The sequence below is a fragment of the Octodon degus genome, unplaced genomic scaffold, assembly GCF_000260255.1.
Source record: "Octodon degus isolate 3935 unplaced genomic scaffold, OctDeg1.0 scaffold00367, whole genome shotgun sequence".
NCBI lineage: Eukaryota > Metazoa > Chordata > Mammalia > Rodentia > Octodontidae > Octodon > Octodon degus.
In genome coordinates, this window is record NW_004524943.1 from 654,942 (window position 1) to 674,054 (window position 19,113).

A 19,113-nucleotide genomic window follows, 5' to 3' on the forward strand; every position below is an offset into this window, starting at 1 on the left:
TTATACACCGAGTAATTATGCTCCCATTTAGCAGATTGCAATAATCAGTAATTACCACTATAGCTTGCATCATGCTTTTGTGCTTTTGTTGTTGAAATAGTCCTCTGGTAATACTGAAGTATTTTGCCTCCTTCCCTCAATATTCACAGTGCCTTGACTAACCTTTCCAGGCAGCCACTGGGCTAATAAGGCTAATTTATTTTTTCTTATATTCTTTTATTTTATATGAAATAAATTTATTATGATCATAATTTTCATACAGTTGACAGCGTAGAGAGCAGTAAGATTGTCATGCATATCACATACACATACATCAAAAAGTCTCACTGAATTAAAAATAAAACAATATAAAGGATCAGGAATAGTTGTCTGAAACCTACTCATAGTATTTTAGGATTTAACAAATAATGAGAAGTGTGAAATTTCAGATCACAGCAGTGTTGAAAACAGAAGAATGATAAACACAAGAGCACATGCTTTCACACTAAAATCAGTAGCTACACAACCAAAATGCAAACCTAAATATTAATACAAAAAAGAAAAAGCAATTCAAAATCAAGAAGCAGATTGGAGGCCAAATGAAGATCAATTAAATACATATTTTAAAGAACTATCTAGAACATAACACAAAAAGTGGTATTTGCCAATAAGAATTCTGAGTTTTCTTATATATTTCTCTAGAATTAGAAGAGAATTTAACATTTAACAATGGGAATGTGATTTAAATGACATTTCTTTAAAATAATTCCAGGCCAGCCAAATAGCTCAGAAGATTAAAGAGCCTGCAAGCAGGCACAGGGGCAAGAGGTTTTATCCCTGGGCCTTCAGTGCCAGCCCTGCCCCCAGGGCAAACTGAGATGGTGATTGAGACTAAGCATGGTGTTATGTGCCTGTAATCCCAGGTCTTGGGAGGCTGTAAACAGAGAGATTACTATGAGTCCAATCTAGTAGTGAGACACTGAACACCCTGTAGACTTTTCCCTAAAATACAAAAATAAAAAAAAATATAATTCCATAACTTGAGATCAATGTACACACATTTATTTTATAGAATGTATTCCAAAACTAAGATATATATTATGGAATACCTTTTCTTATTTTAGTACATGTTTTCTCCAATTTCCCCACCTTCAAAATGATAAGGACTTTGCCAGCATCTACACAGAATTCTAATCTCTCAGAAAATTTATTTCTAAGTCACTAAGCCATAAAGCAAGGACAAAGTATTATTTATAATTAATGAAAACCATTGTGCTCCTGAGGCACAAATCATAGAACTATTGAAATTACCAGCTGGGCAAAGCCATGAAGATAAACCAATCAATTGATATATGTAGTCTTTTACAGCATATTGTTGGATTTTGCTTCCTAATCCACTCTGCCAGTCTATTTCCTTTAATTGATGAATTGAGTTCACTTACATTGAGGATTATAATTATGATGTACTGACTTATGTTTGACATGTTATTTACCTGCTATTGTATACCTCTTTTTCTCATGTGTATAATTGTTTGCCCTACTTGGTGAGTTTTTTCCATTCTCATTCATTGTGTTGTGGTCGTTTTGATCCCTCTCTAGAATATCTTCTAGTATTCTATGTAGGCTTGGCTTTATCATCATGAAATTCTTTCATCATGTTGTTCTTTGTCGTGGGAGTATTTCACTTTTTCATTGATCATGAAAGAGTGTTTTGCAGGATATATCAGTCCGGGTTGGAACTTTGTTGTTGTTGTTTTTGCAAGATTTGTAGTACTTTGCTCCATGCTCTTCTTGACTTAATGGTTTGTGAAGAGAAATCTGCCATTATTCTGATGGGTTTTCTTTTAAATACGATCCATTTCTTTTCTCTAGTGGCTTTTAGCATACTGTTCCTTTATTAAATTTCTTGATTATTATGTTTGAGTGTGGTTTGAATTGGTTTGATGATATTTGGAATTCTATATGCTTCAGTTACTTGAATGTCAGAGAGAAGTTCTCTGCTATTACTTCTGCCCATATTTTTGTTATATTATTTGTATTGCTTCCTTCTTTCTCCTTGATGCCTATTAGTCTTACATTGTTCATCTTGGCATCATCTTGCAGGTGATTAATTATTTTTCCTGCATCCTAGTTATTTGTAAGATATTTTTTTCTTATCTTTTCACTAGTTGTAATAGTGTCTTCAAGGTCTGAAACTCTATCTTCACTTTCTTCTTCTTTTTTTTTTTTTTTTTTTCTGGAAGAACCAGGGATCGAACTCAGGCTCTTGCGCTTACCAGGCAAGCACTTATTCTACTGACCTATCTCCTCAGCCCCCTTCACTTTCATTCAAAAAGTTTTGCCAGCTTGTGATTGAGGTTTTTATTTCCTCTGCTTCATGTATTCTATTTCTTTCCTATATTGCTCATTCAAGGATTCAATCATATTTCTATTTTTATCAGTGTCTTTAGAAGCACTCAGCATTTCTTTCACTATAGTTATCATTTCTTTTTTCCTCCAGAAATTATTTCTGATCTAGTTTCCTCTATACCTTTCTGTAGTTGTTTCATTACTTCAGACACTATTATTTCAGAGATTTTAGGTGTGTGTTTTCCAATTTTTTTTCTATGCTATTGTCTCCTGCATTTGTTCTAAGTGGGCTTGGGGCCTAAGAATGCATTTTGCTCCTTCTCTTTGTCATTTTGTAGAGCACCTTTTTCTGATCTTTGATGTAGAGCTTGGTACAGTTATTACTTTAGGATCCGGTCTGGATCTATTAAATTCAAAGTCATCCAGGTGGGTGTTGCTTTGAGTCTGGCTGCTGTACTCCATTTCTTCCTGTTGCAGCCTTTGGAAGTGAACCTACTGTGCCACTCTCGCAGGATGTGCTGCTCCTGGATTAGCTGGATGGGTCTTAGCTCTAGCCTCTCTGCAGGGAGTTCTTTCATAGGGTTCTACACCAGGCCTGTCTGGTAGAGGAAGTTCCACACACTCCTCGCCTGGGTGCTGGCTGGAGTGAGGATCTGATGGGTGGGCGGATGGTCACACACACAGACCCAGGTCCACATCCAGATCCAGACCCAGACCCAGACCGACATACATACAGACAGACAGACAGACAGACAGACACACACACACACACACACACACACATACACACACACACACACACATACACATGCATACACACATGCCAGGCCTGCATGCTGACTGGAATGAGGATCCAGAGGGACCCAGGGGACCCCACTCACATGCTAGACCTGGATGCTGACTGGAATACAAGTGACTTTTAACAAAGTTGCAAAAGCAATTCAGTGAAGAAAAGACAGATTTTTCAGTAAGTGATGCTGAGTACGTATGGCAAAGGTATGAATATTGAGTTGCACCTAAAAGATTGCACAAAGGTTAATTTAGAATGGTCCAAGTGTTATACATAAAGTGCTAAATGAGAAAATGTTTAGAAAAAATATCAGAGAAAAACATTTGGGTATATAGTTAATCTGTTTTTAAGCATGGTATTAAAAGTATGCTTCTTTAAATGAAAAAAATAAAAAGAACGGTGATTTAGATCACATCAAAATTTTTAAAAGCTCATACCCTGTTAAATTTTGTGAAAATAGATGAGAAAATGACCTATGGAAATGGTTAAAGTATTTGCAAAAAAAAAAAACACTTAATAATTGTCAATATCCAAAACATAAAGAGATTTCAAATCTCCACAGAAGAAACAAGACACGAGGAAGAAAATATTAAAAATGAACGAGCAGCTTACAGAATAAAATATACAGATGTTAAATAAGCACACAGAAAGATATTCAGTGTTATGAAAATTCTAATAAAAATCACAATGACAAATTTCTATACACCTGTCAGAAGGAGGAAAATGAAATATAGCCAAAAATGGATTGACAAATGACTCAGAAACTAGCCCATTCTTACCTTGCTAATGGGAATGCAAAGTGATACAACTACTTTGGAATAATACTTTTACAGTTCTGTTTTTATTTCAGGCAATTACCATATGAAACTGCACTCAGAAATTTATTGGAAAATTATGAACAATTCTATGCAGTCCAAAATTTGTAAGTTTGTAAAGCACTTATAGAGCCAGTACCTCGATAGCCAATAATGGAAATAGCATAAATGTCCTTCCATATATGAATATGTGAATTACCAAATATTATGTATTCATCAATAAAAAGCAACACATTGCTGATAATGCAACCCTAAAAAAGTACATAATATGACATCCATTATATAAGCTTATGAGCTAAAATCTTTCATAAATGGGGGAAGGAATTTTAGTGGTCTAGATGAAACAAACCAGTAAATGACAATAAGCCTTGAGGGGGAGGTGTGATTGTGAACCTGAAGGACTGCATATGGAATCCTATTGATGAAATGGTCAGCATCTTGAAATTGGTAGTAGATAGACAAACCCACAAATGTGAAAAATTATATAGAACCAAGAACATAAATGCACATTGACAAAAGAATACAAAAATAACTGGTGACATCACAATATGATAAATAGATTGCATCAATGAATCTTGCGTGTCTTTCTATAAGTTGTGAGACACTGCAAAAGAAAATAAAGGGGGATTACTGTCATTTCCATGTGAATGCACAATGATCTAAATATAGCTTTCAATTAAAAAGTATTACACTAGAGGACAGTATTTATATTTGGGATAGAAAAGCTCATTTTTTTTCTTTTCTTTCTTTCTTTTTTTTTTTTTTTTTGTATTTAGGACAGGATCTACAGTGTGTCACTATGTAGATCAGACTCGTAGTGATCCTCCTGTTTTCAGCCTCTCAAGAGCTGGGATTACAGGCACATAACACCATACCCACTCTCAATCACTATCTCAGCAAGCCCCAGGGGCGGGACCAGCAGAGCAGGGCCAGGGATCAGACCCTAGCCTCTGTGCCCTGCCTAAGCAAGTGCTTTAGCCTACTGAACTATCTGGCCAGCCCTCGTTTTATTTTTCAATTGTACTGCAGTTTTTCCTGCCAATTTTGACTGTAGAAATTTTTTGTTTCTTTACTAGCAAAATAATTTAATGATAGATAGTTTTCATTTTAAAAGTCATTTAAATAAGCATACATAAGCAATCACTGTGTAAGGTAAGAAATAAAGCAATAGACACAGTTATGTTAACATGATCCCCAACATGGGCTCTTGCAAAATGCAATTCTAATCAGTTATGGCAAAAAATATATATATTGTCAATTTCTTTAATATTTCACTGGCACTTAAAAAACATTTTACCTGGAGAAAATGTTTCCTGAAAACGTACAGTAAAGACAGACTGTGAGCTGGTGCATCAAGCAGCAGGTTTTGACAAGTGAAAGTGCTGAGCATTGTGCTAAGTGTACAAATGAGCTGGAGCTCTTGGTGAAAGCTGTGCAATCAATCTCACTTTGAAATGAATGGGTTATCTTGATGATGGTTTTGTTTGTGTGATTGGTACTCACCTGAATCCACTAGGATTAGTACTGAATCTCCTTTTCTTACCCCTTAGACAATCAAACATCTTTTAGAGGAACTGGTTTTAAGAACTGCACAATTCATTTAATCTATCAACATCAAACTTCTAATTCATAGGAAGGGAAAACAACAAACAAAAATGAAGAAAACTGTTCATTTAACTTCAGTTATGTTGAATTCTACAGAGGCAGAGCATCTACAGTGTGAACTACTCAAACATAAATTATACAACACAGATCACAAAAAATCACATGTTCTCCCTTTTCTAGAACAGTTAGACCTTCCCAACTAAGGCAGTACCAGGTCATCTAGAAGTCTTAATTATTTGTGTCACTTCTGCACCTTTATCATTACATTAGTGTTGAATAGACAAGTGGGGAAATTCATATTCATGATGAGCATTGCAGTCTATAACACTGGGATGAAGTTGGCGTAGAATAGAGAGAGCCAATTAATGTATCGGAGAGAAAGCCTTAACCACAATTAAAGAAATCCCAGCTAACCCTTCTAAAAAATGCACAACAAACATAAGCACAGATTTCTTTTGGTGTCACCAATGTCAACATAGTGTGCATGAGTATCAATAGCCTCCCATGAGCTGGAGAAACATAGGGGATAACTTGAAATAGAAGATATTTTAATTAACTACTCTAGAAGAACTAAAATAATAAATATAACCATACTATGAGTGGCTTAACATTTCACAGGAAGTCTTTTTTTATTTTTCCCCACTTTAGCTAATTGGATCATTTCCACATGGATGAAATACATGCTAAATTATTTACAGATAATTACATGGCTGTGCTGTTGCTAAAATATTAAGACACACTTGTCCCACAGGAAATATTGCAGCAGACACAGGCACATCATGCAATGAATAGCCGAGAGGTAACGAAGAAGAGTTATTAGAAAGGCCTACAGAACTGGAGAGATTATTAAAGCTGACTTATTTTTCAGATTACAGGTACACCTAAAATTTGTTTTTCTCTTCTCATTTTACAAGAATATTGGCTCAAGTATGAACCCCTTAAATTTGTTTAATCTATAAACTTATATCAGAAATTGAACAGGAATATATTTTAATTAGATGTATAAGGAATATTCTACCCTCAATTCCTTTGCTGTCAACCATGACAAAGAAAAAGGAAGCCCCATAATCTATAGAACAGCAGAAGTGAGCCGGCTTTTATTTAATTTTCTCATTATTAATATCTAAAAAAGTAACTCATCTTGTATCAGTGGATAATGAAATATTGCTTCCTTCTACAAATTACTATTATAAATAGTAATTTTAGGCATTGCGCTCAAAAGACACAGTGGACACTAAATTTGGCAATATTGGACTTAAGTTCTTTAAAATAATTAAATTATATGTGAATTGAGAAATACTAACCTCTTAAGTATTACATTCTTATGGGGCAAAATAGCATTGATTTAACTATGAAAAAACTATTCTTCCTATAGTATACTGGCAACTAATAAATATAGCTATTTTGTCTTTTGACTTTACTGTATTTCTCTGTCAATCAACAGAGGGTATTGATTAACTGGTCCAGTTAGAGAATTTTTATATAAAATATATAACTTTCTTAGTTGGGATTTACACTTATACTTAGATATTTAGTTTGGGAATATTCCTGTAATAAAAACAAAAGACTGAAAATGAACTACAAATAGAGAAAAAATAGAAAAGAGAGTCTAATTCTTAAGTATTTTGGGAGAAATTTGGCATCTATTGTTTTGGTTGTGTGTCATTAGTTATTTGTGTGGAGGTAAAGCTTGAACAAAGAAAGTTTAGTAAGGGGCCGGGGAGATGGCTCAGGTCCTGAATTCAATCCCTGGTTCCGCAAAAAAAAAAAAGAAAGTTTAGTAAATCTAGAATGTGGAAAAGATATGGACAGATAGCAAGTTCATTTTAGGAAATGGTAGGATGAACTGTGAATATATTTTGGATACATTCTTGCAGATGTCAGTAAATATTAGAATATATTTAAAGTACTTTGGGGCTTATACTTGGGTTCTTAGACTATCATCACCTTAACTGTATCCTTCCTGGGTATACTAGAAATAGAAACTTAAATGATTTCCTAATGTATGATTATTTTCAATGTAGTTTAATATATCTTTAAGATGTATGACATAACATCATTTATGAGTGGAAGACATACAGAGAGAGAGAGAGAGAGAGAGAGAGAGAGAGAGAGAGAGAGAGAGAGAGAGAGACTCAGAGGAGGAAATGATTGCTACAGGTAAGAATATGACTATATCCACCTCCTTCCATAGTTACTTCATTTTGTAGGTATGATAAGCACATTGAAAATCTGTCATTTATCTTTCTTAGTGACTCCCAGGAGTGGCCTAGCTAGCAGTCCAAACCTTAGCATGCAAAGAAACTCCCTCCACAGGCACACTGTGTGTTGGCATTTTAGCCTGATCTAGCCACCCTGTGCAGTAGCTGCAGCTTCTGGGAGCTACCACATATCCATTTAATTACACCTCTGTAGTCAACACGGTCCAGGAAATCTCTCACACATTGAATATCTTATAGCGCCCGAGCCAAATGATTTAAGACCCAAATCCTATGCCTACGCATAGAGTCTACAGCCTTCACTTCTCAAAGAACAGGTGGAAATGTGAGTCCTTCATAACGTTAATGCAAAATGCCCAGAGTGTGGCTTCCGTATGAACATGTCTCCTTCCAGTATGAAGACTTTTTCTGTGATCTTGTATATAGGAATCCCTCAATTAATTCCTGGATTTCCTCTAAGGAGAATTTTGATCATTTTTCTGTATGCCTGTGTAAGGAGACAAAGTTATTGGGTTTTTGTTTTTGTTTTTAATGTATTTAGTACAGGTCTACAGGGTCTCACTACACAGATCTGACTTGTAGTGATCCTCCTGTGTTCAGACTCCCAAGTGCTACATCACCCAGTCGCAATCACCATCTAAGCATGCCCCGGGGGCAGGGCCGGCAGGGCACAGTGGGGATTGAACACCTATCTCTGCATCTGCCTAAGCAGGAGCTTTAGTCCGCTGAGCTATCTAGCCAGCCTGGAGAAAAAGTTAGAAGCCTCTTATTCTAGCATCTTGCTGATGTCTGTGAAACTTTGATTTTTCTCCTGCATTTCCTTAGAATTTATAAAAGCACACAACTCTTTCCCACTTCACTCTCAGGCCAATATTCAAAGGGTAAAACATACTGTTCTCTCACAGTATTCACGAGTAAAGGAAAAAATACTGCATTGAAGAAACTGCAGAATTTAGAACATGGCAAACAAATATATAAAAGTACCCTGGAGCATGCTGTAATTGCCTGAAGTGAGAGAATGCTTAAAAATGGTGATGAAATACACAAAAACATTGATGTGACAGAAAAGAAATAAAGCCAACTAAAACCTCTTAATGCTCAAAAGTAAAATAAATAATTTGAGTAGCCAATAAACTAGTCTTGGTTTATCCTCAAGAGTATAAAATAAACAGTTAATTCAAAGTGACATAAACACCTGAATAAATTAATGACTATATAAGCTGAGAGAACTGCCTCTTGCAGAATAATTCCCAATAATTTGTGTAGATTTTCCACATTCACTGAGAAACAAAAGAAATCTGTATTCTTTATTGAGAGGATTTTACAAATTGATCTTCTTCCAGATGGAGCAGTTTGGGACCACAGAAGAAACAACTGCACAGTGGTGAACCTAAAAATTGGACTTCATGCGGTCCACTCAGCATCCAGAGTAACAAATCACTTTTATACATTTGCTGTGGTTTGAGGCACATAGCAGATGTCTCTGATGTCTTCCTCTACAAAACACCTTTGCACATGGTAATCTCAAGAAAAATAGCAGAAAAACTCAATTGAGAGATGTTGAACAAAGTTGGTCACCAGTGCCCTTCAACATTGTCAAACCTATTCACAAACAAGGAAATTCTAAGAAAATGTTATGAGGAAGAGAATCCTAAAGAGATTCAAAAGTTAAATTACTGTATGATCCTGAATAGGAAGCTGTGACAGCAAAAACAAAAGACCATCAATAAAAACTAAGAAAATCTGATTAAGCTACGGCTTTAGTTCAAAAGGATATGTTAATATGCATTATTAATTATAACAACTATATTATGCAAGTAGTTAAAATGGGAATGATATGAACTCTGTACTATCTTTATAATTTTTCTAAAAAATCATATTACAGAATTTCACAACATAATTTGTATTCTTTGCTAAAAAGGGACTGCGTAACTTATATGCCCTCATAAACAAAACCTGGTGACACAGACCTGTAGTGTGAGCACTTGGGAGGCTGAAGCAGGGGCATTGCCAACTGTTTCAGATCAGTCTCGGGCACATAGTGAGCTCAAGGTCAGCCTGAAGTGCAAAAGCAAGACAATGCCTCTAATAAAACCAAAATATAATGATAATAGCATTATTATAATCCCACATTGCCTTCAGTGTTTCCATATTTATCGGTAACGCAGACATATCATAGACCTTAGTTACAGTGCTCTCTTACCCCCGAATTATAGGCATGAAGTCTGAGGCATACATGTAAAGATGGAAAAGGAGAATAATGAGAAGAACGTGGATTCTTGATAGGATTGCTGAAGTGGCCATTTCATTTCTGAACTAACTGCCTTCTAATTTAATATTTCAGGAAAAAGTACTCCTCTTTCTTTGTTTCTAATATATCAATGAATCAGCAGGATTGACCCATGGAAAGGTAAGCAAAGCATCATGCTGTTACAGTGGACTGATTGTGTCAATTAAAGTCTAGAAGTTTAACTCAGCAGTTGTATATCCTGGTTATAAGGGACGTATCCTTACTACTATAGGATTTTCCTCTTTTTGCCAACTTAAGAAACTTATGAGGTTAACTAAGTGATTCAGAGAGGGCTGGGTTTCTTACTTTGTAAATATCCTAAGCTTGTGGAAGAGGAGAGCGCTGAGATGGTGTGGGTATATAGCTGGCATACAATATAAGGGAGGAAAAAAATCTTGTTTTCCCCTATTTTTCTCTTTCTGCTTTTGCTGTCTTCTCTCACCTTATGCTGTTTCCTCTGTCCCATGCCACTCTCCCTTGGAGCCAGCTGATTATGAACTGAAAACTCCACAAACTGAGCTAAATAAATATTTTCTTGCTTAATTTGGGAAATCATGTATTTTGTCCCAGCAGCAAGACGCAGGTAACCAAGACAGAATTCGGTAACATGAGTAGGATTGTTATTGTGACTTCACCATACGGATCAAGAGCCTTTGGGAATGGATTGTGGGAAGAGTTTGGAAAGATTTGGAGATGTCTCTTGAAAAGTTGAGCTAGAACATCTTAGGCTGTACTGTATGGGACATTCTGGTCTCAGTCAGAAGACCAGAACGCTGATAGAATCTCTGCTTGTGAAAATCAGGCTCTGGAAACTTCTGGGAAAGAGGACTTCATTGGAAGCTGGACTCTAGATAATTGATGTTTGCTATGGTTTGGTAGAAAGTTTTCTGCATTTCTCTCCCACTTTGCCTAGACTGAAATTAAAGGCAATGGACTAAATTGGGTAAAGGAAATGTCAAGGTAATTCAGTGTTGAGCTGATGGTTGTGGCATGGCTATTGTTGGGAGCTTTTAGCCAGATTTCTGTTGAGATTTAAGAACAAATATCCCAGAAGGATAGCGTAAACCATTGTGAGTTTGCCCAGAAAGGAAGATCCAGTTAAGCTGTGGAATACAAAGAGCTGAGGAGATCAGGACTGCTGAGAAGGAACAGGATAATAGAAAAGATGACCTGAGGGCATCACTAGAGACAGCAGGTCTCCAGCCTTTGCAGCCTCAATTCTGCAAACATGAAAATCATGCTTTGAAGAGAGAGCCACATAATATCATGCTCCAGAATGGCAGCATGACAGAAAAAATTGTTACTCAGAATTGGATTCTGAGTATCTGGCAATCTAGGCACTGGAAGCCTACAGCCAAGGGAAAGGAAAACCTAGCTACTACTCCAGCTGGTAACAGACCTTGACATTGTTCACATGGTGATAGATTTAGGTGCATGTAGCATGTGAGAGTCATGATGTAAAAAGGCTTCCACCTTGATTTCACAAGGCCTGGGAGGGCAGGCAGTGTGCCCCGTGAGAGCAGTGTGTGAAGCTGTGAGTGAGAAGCCTAAAGTACAGTGGAGACAGCAGTAGTTTGGAAAATCCAGGAGAGTGGATCAGTTAGGGAAAGCTACAAGGAGGGAGCAATGCCAGCCAAAGAAGGATACTTTGGGAGTTATAACCACCAGAAGTACCATAGGGGCAGAACCAAACAAGTCCTTTGCTGCTCACAGTTTGCCACAGATTGCCTAGGGAGTGTACATGGAACTGCAGGACTCAAAGTGTACCATGCTGGATTTTGACTTGCTTCGGCCTCAATCCTTTGTATCCCTGTTTGTAACTTTTAGGATAAAAATTGTTTATCTTGTGCCATTGTACATTGCTAGTGTTTAACTTTGCTTTCATTTTTACAAGGGCTTTCAGTGAGGAGTTTGCCTTAAGTCTCAGAGAAGACTTGGGATTTAGATTTTTCAGCAATTTTGAAACTGTCAGGACTTTGTCAACTCTTTGAGATGGACAAAAGTCCTTTTGTATAAAGGAATGTGCATGAGTCTTTGGGGGACCAGGGGCAGAATATTATGGTTCTAGTGTAATATAACATAGATAGACTTAATGCTAGTACTCAAGGATTGTTATACCTATCTTATAATATTCACACTGTGAAATGTTAAGAATAAACATGTCATTAGTTTAAAGTAATGTGTTTGTCGCCAAATTGAGGAGGGGTGATTGTTGTGTTTGATACATTATGTTAACTTGAGAAATATCCAAATTTCATTAAGAGGCTCATCAGGGTGCCAGGGTCATTACTTTTTCTTCCTGTGCTTGAGGAGGGCATGGAGATGGTGTGAGTGCTACACCACCCCATGTAGCCCTCATGTGGACAGGCAGGTGGGATGAGATGGCAGCTGGCTTACAAGTACAGGGGAGGTAAACAGGCTTGCTTTTTCACTTTTACTTTTATTCCCTTTGCTGTCTTTTGCCACTTTGAACTGTTGCCCCTGTGCTGTGCCACCCTGACTTAGAGTCACCAGATTGAGGACTGAAACCTCCACAAACACTAATCGAAATAAACCTTTCCCTCACACTTGCAATATTAAAATGGCAATAGAATACCCATCTCTGACAAAGCTAAACAAAAAAAAAAAAGATACAAATGAAGGATCATTTTGTATCTGTCTGTACAAAATAGAATAGATATACAGCTACTTTCTCTTAATTCAATGAGAAGAAAGATTTGTGCTAATAGTGTTTGGACAGTATATCATGTCTGCATCTTGTACTATGAATACTCACTATGAAGACAGTATGCAATGCATTAGTTATTAAAACTGTCCTATTAATTGGTTTTGAACTGTCTCATTACTATGTGTTTCTCAATAAAATTAATTAAAAAATCATAAACCTTTCCTTCTTTAATTTTGGGTATGGACCATTTTGTTCAGCAATGAGAGAAAGGTAATGAAGGCACATGATTCTGCTATCAACATCCCATTCAGATGCACAACTACCACATCACTAGTGCTGTCTCACTCTAAAATCTCAAAATGTGCAGCCAGATAAGACAGAGAAAATAGAGATAAAGAGAAAGAAGTGGATCTTAAATTTTACTGAGAGCATCTAAGACTGAAGCTAGCCTTGATAATGGATCCAGGGAAACAGTTTGGTTAAGTTTTTGAATTTTGATATTGTAAACTCTAGGACAGAAATATAGCACACCCGACATGGTACTCAATTTCTCAGAGTGAGTGCTGTCTGGGAATATTCATGAGATTGATGTCATATTCAGCAACCTTTGGATCCTCCATGATTTTGAATCTTGAGAATGGATTCACTTATCACTAATATTTGACACATCTGACTTTCTCCACAATTCTTATAACATTATCAGCAACACTCTACTAATGCAACCAGAAGGCTTTGGATATCCTAGATTGTGAACCTGAGGACAATCTGCTGCTGCTTGATCTAATAAAGGCCACTACTTTGTTTGGTGTATTTTTTTTTTACTTTTGCGCCAAACTCTTTGAATAAAATAAAACAGAAAAAAGAAAGGAAAATTTTATCTTCCTCATCCATTAGTATAATTTGTTAATCTTCTTTTTGATATAAATTTAGATTTTAAATTTCACGGATTGGTCCTCAGTATTTCTGATGGTTGTGCTTTTCCTTTGTACTTTAGTCTTCCTAGTGTTATTCTTATAGTTTAGTAAAGCTCTTATCATTATTCCTAAATATAGTCTTTTATTCTCTCTCTCTCTCTCTCTCTCTCTCTCTCTCTCTCTCTCTCTCTCTCTCTCTCTCTCTCTGCTGTTAACCCCGTTAACCTATCTTTGTGCTCTTTCTAGATGGCCTTTTATAAATATAACTGTTCTATCCATCTACATGTACCACTCCTGCCAGTTGGGCATCCATCTCATTTTAGAAACTATCCAATGAAGTGCAATAATTTACTGAGAATATTAGTCAATCATGTTGAAATGCAATGCTTTACATATTGTTGAAGAAATGATAAATGATGGCATAATTGAAAAGCAACAAGTATGGGGTGTGGGTGAACAACTGAAAACTTATTTTACTTGTATATTGGGGTTGAAGAATTAATCAAGTGAATAACGGTTATTGTAATCAAGCTTCTCACTGCCAGCTGGAAAATGACATGAAAGCCCCAATAGGAGGACTCTAGAGAAGTCTTTAGTTCTGAACTAGGTTTGGAGACATTAACTCAATTTTATTTTTAGTTCAAGTCATATGAAATTAGGATAAATACAGAAATAGGCATTAATATGTCTATATACACTCCCTACATATCCTATTTTCCTAGTCAAGTAAGTGAACCAGGAAGCAGTGGCACTGTCTTAGTTATTTTTCTCATTGCTGAGACAAAATACCTGACATGCAGCATGGAAGGAAGACAGGCTTATCGAGTCCATAGTTTGCAGAAGTCTCAGTCCATAATCAGCTGGCTCAGAGGCAGGGGGGAACTGGCTCACGGCAGCAGAAGACCTGAAAAGCAAAGTGGGATGAGGGACAGACAAGCCTCTTTCTGCTTGATTTACCTTATCCAGACTGCTGGGATCTAATCAGTGAACTGATGTAACCATCACTACTCTTAATCCTAGAATATTTAATCCCAGCATTGTACAATGTAGATTCAGTCGCCTCCAAAAATCCCACCCACCATGACTGCATGAGGCTTTTGGGAAATATCTACACACAAACCATCGCAAGCACTCACAGCAACAACTCTACAAAGTATACAGGTTTTGCTTTATAAATCTGCTTCTCAAATAAAAATAATAAAAGATTTTGGCAAACTGGCACACTCTAATACTGGAACAGTTTAAATGAGTAATAAAGCTGAAGCATTCTCTATCAAAATATACTGTGTTTATAAAAGAAAAATATAGGGAAAGTCATAGGGAAATCAGAGTCCCAGTGACAAATTTTGGAATTATTTATTCAAAGAAATAAATAACCGTACTAAATAATAATATAAAATAAGTAGAGTTTTATGCATACTTATATACAAATAATTATCAAATAAAAACTTCAAATTAATTACAGTAAAAGATACATTGTCATCAGTTTCCCTCAACTCTTCCTGGCTTTGAAAATCTCATCATTTTTCCCAATTTCTTTTTTTTCTCCTTTCTCTTTTCTTACTTCTTTCTTTTTCTTTCTTTCTTTCTTTTCTTTCTTTCTTTCTTTCTTTCTTTCTTTCTTTCTTTCTTTCTTTCTTTGTATTTTAGGGAAGGGTCTACAGAGTGTTCAGGGTCTCATTACTAGATTGGACTCATAGTGATCCGCCTGTTTAGAGCCTTCCAAGAGCTGGGATTGCAGGCACATGCCGCAACATCCAGTCTCATTTTTGCCAATTTCTGAAGCAGTTCTGGAAGTCTTCTTTGATAAGGTTTTTTTTAATAAGCAGTTATCAAAATAACTGCTGTCATGCTGCTGTCAGGTGGTGTGCAGTGGAACAGCAGACTTGTAAAAACAGTTCAGATTGCAGATACTGGCATACAGAGTTAGTCGAAGTGACAATTTCTGAGCAACTACATCAAGGACAAAAATGTGCAATTCAAAACTCGTGGCTGAATACCTCTCATCTTGTTCTTCTAAATGTGCACCTTTCCTAATGTCTTATCAATTATTGTGCTCTCTTAAAATAAATAAGAACACAAAGTAAAAAGGTCAAGAAAAAAATTATTGAGGTCGGCTGAAAGTAAGTGTTAATGTTCCTTTGTCCAATTTTGCAAACTTGTATCTGTTCATTTAAGCAACAGATTCAATGATTAAAATACATAATATAACAACCAGTGTTAATTAGCTAGAGAGAGAGAGATACATATATATTATTGTATGTTACTTTATTTCTGTCTTTGTGTTTGCTATTTGTTATTGCTTTTGTTTTTTTTACTTTAAAAAAAGTTAAGCATGTTCACAGACACCTTGTCCACTGAATGTGGCACCATCTTGTTGAAAAATCAGAATGCTTTGAATAAATTCAGGGCCTTGAGGCAGTCACAGTAGCTAATATTATTTATAAGTAAATTCCAGAAATGTATTTCTCAAACTTCCCTCTGAAAGAACTAAAGTGGAATTCTGTTTCATCTTGAGTGACTTGTTTCCAAAGAACAGTGTGTTAGTCAGGATTCCACCACTGTGATGAACTATTGGACACAAACAGCTTAGCAACAATTAATCTTAGCCCACATCTTCAGAGGTTTCAGTCCATGGTATTCAGATCTGTTGCTTTTACAACAGGAGGAAGATGGGAATATGACGGCAGAAGCATATGCTGGAGCACAACCTCTGAGTTCATGAAATCCAGGAAATAGGAAGAGTGAAAAAGCCAGGAAAGAAGGGGCCAAGAATCAGATACAGCCTTCAGGACCAAGGCCATATGACCCAGTTCCTTCAGCTAGACTCCAGCTCTTCTTATCCAATGACGCCATCATTTTCTGATTTTATAGTAGTGAACTAATTCACTCAATAGTTAGACATTCACTCGCTAGTAACTTTACCAAAGCCCATCTTCTGAATACATGAGAATTTTGAAAGACATTATAGAAGTAAGCCATAAGAAAACAGAAATGAAAAACTGTGGCAATGTAAAGAACGTAGCTTTAAACTACAGGAAAAACTTTGATCATATGCAAGTGATCAAGTTGAAGTAATCACATGTGTTTATCATGTACCCCAAAATGAGATGATTGGAAACATTTTACCCCTGTGATATTCTTTGCAAAAATGCAGAGCCCCAAACTAAAGCCCAACCAAACATAAAACAAAACTAATGCAATTTGGAAATGATGTTAAGTGAAGTAAATCAAACACGAAATTTAAATAGCGGAGGCCTGTTCTTAGCTCAATTCTTTAAGTGGCTGCTTCAACAAAGCAGTAAGGCTTAGGTTGCTGTGGTTCGAGCCCCACAACTCAAGCCAGCCAAACCTGCCCTGATGGCATTCGGAGCCAAAAAAAAAAAAAAAAAAAATCCTTCTGCCATTAGGCGGCCACTGAGATGGCTCAGTGGAATAAGCACTTCCCTGGCAAGTGCAAGGTCCAGAGTTCAATCCTCTGTTCTGAAAAAAAAAAAAAAAAAAAAAAAGAAAGAAAGAAAGAAAGAAAGAAAGAAAGAAAGAAAGAAAGATAAAATTTAAATAGCATATGGTTTTTCTCATATGAGAAACCTAAATATACATATGAGAGCAAAGTAAAAGATACATAAAATTAAACAGGAAGGTAGATCTTTCTCAAATGGGGAGGATACCAGGACACGGAAAGTTGACGGGGAAAGGGGACATAAAAATGATTAAGATGTGTCAAGTACATGTACCAACAAACCACAATAAGTATAATCATTATGTGCTGCAAACAGTCACCATATATATAAATATATGAAGCTAGGGGAAAGAGATGCAGACTTTGAGGGAAAGAGAGGAGAGACAATGAAGGGACTAACAGAAACTGAGATATGTTCAGTGCATGTATTTATTCCCTAAAATGAGTGTAAACATTATGTACTTCAAAAATGTACCAACTGAAGAAAAAGAATTTTGAGAACATTACGTTCAGGAACAGTCTACGAAGTGCCTTAGCAACATGCTTGCAACTGCCAAATTCATGAAAGATAAGAGAGAACTGAAGACTGTCACAGACTACAGAATATTCAGATGATGTAAAAATCAAATGGGATGGGCTAGGAACTAGTGGACCTGGAAACGAGACATTCTTTATATTGGGAAAATGACTGAATTTTGCATTAAATTCATATTAATATAGCAATGTTTATTTTTAGTTCTGGCAAGTATACCAGATTAATGCAAATAAATATGTATGTAATTTATAAATATGCTTAATATATTTATGTATATAAGCCACAAGTGTTTCATTAATACATTTTTTTTTGTATTTTTTTGTATTTTTTAGGGAAGGGTCTACAGGGTGTTCAGGGTCTCACTACTAGATCAGATTCGTAGTGATCGGCCTGTTTACAGCCCACAAGTGCTGGGATTACAGGCACATGCCACCGCTCCCCATCTAACTTGCCCTCTCAGCACACCAGGGGTGGCACGGCCAGCACAGCAGGCCCAGGTATTGAACTCCCGGCTCCTGTGCCTGATTGCAGGTGCTTTAATCAGTTGAGTTATTTGGCTGGCCCCTACTAATTCATATTCTAAAGATGGAGCTACTTTTCTCAAATTCTTTATATATACTTTTCAGGAACTACTTATCATATTCTAAATAGTAATGTTTAGTAGTGCTTTCTATGATAATGAAAATATTCTAGGTTTATTCTTTGTGGTGAGTCAGTAGTTGTGTATGGCTATGACGCACATAAGATGTGACCAATAAGACTGAGTGCAACTTATTTCTAACTTAAGAGCCATGTGTGACTACGGATTACTTTGTTAGTTAACTCAGCTTTAGAAAACTCATCAGATGCCAAAAATCCACCCCTATAATTAATTTAATGTGCATTTTAAATTGTGGTAATAGATATAATAAACAAAGACTATTTTATCTCAGAAATAAAAATAACATCATATCATATGCAAACAGAAAGACACACAGTTATAGTTGTTGTTACCAAATGCATAATCAAAATGTAGGAGGCCATTAACTTGTGGAAAGGTTATAATTTTTATTCTATACTTCCAAGGGATGACCAGTCTCTTTCTGCTGGGCTTTCTGGGTGAGGCATGTTACTTTGATGTGGGTTAACTTATATTCTCTGTTTTCTTGAAACACAACCTGATGTGACCTGATGAAATGTGACATGCTTGTCAGTTTGTGTTAAAGGTGAGCACACATGGGCAAATATCCATGTAACAGGAATGCTTTCCCATTACGGGTTACTAGCAGGCATGAGTAACAGCACAGCCTTCCCCTGAGGGTGGGGACATCCACATTAAGAAGCAGCTGATACCTGTACAAAAATGGATAAAACACTAAATTTAAAAGAAGAGTGCATAGCGCTTCTTCAAGGTCATCTTGAACCTCCATGTTCTCAGTTTGAAACGTTAAATAATAATTATGTTTTAAGCAAATGATCAGAGCATATGTGTGGCTTGACATGAGGA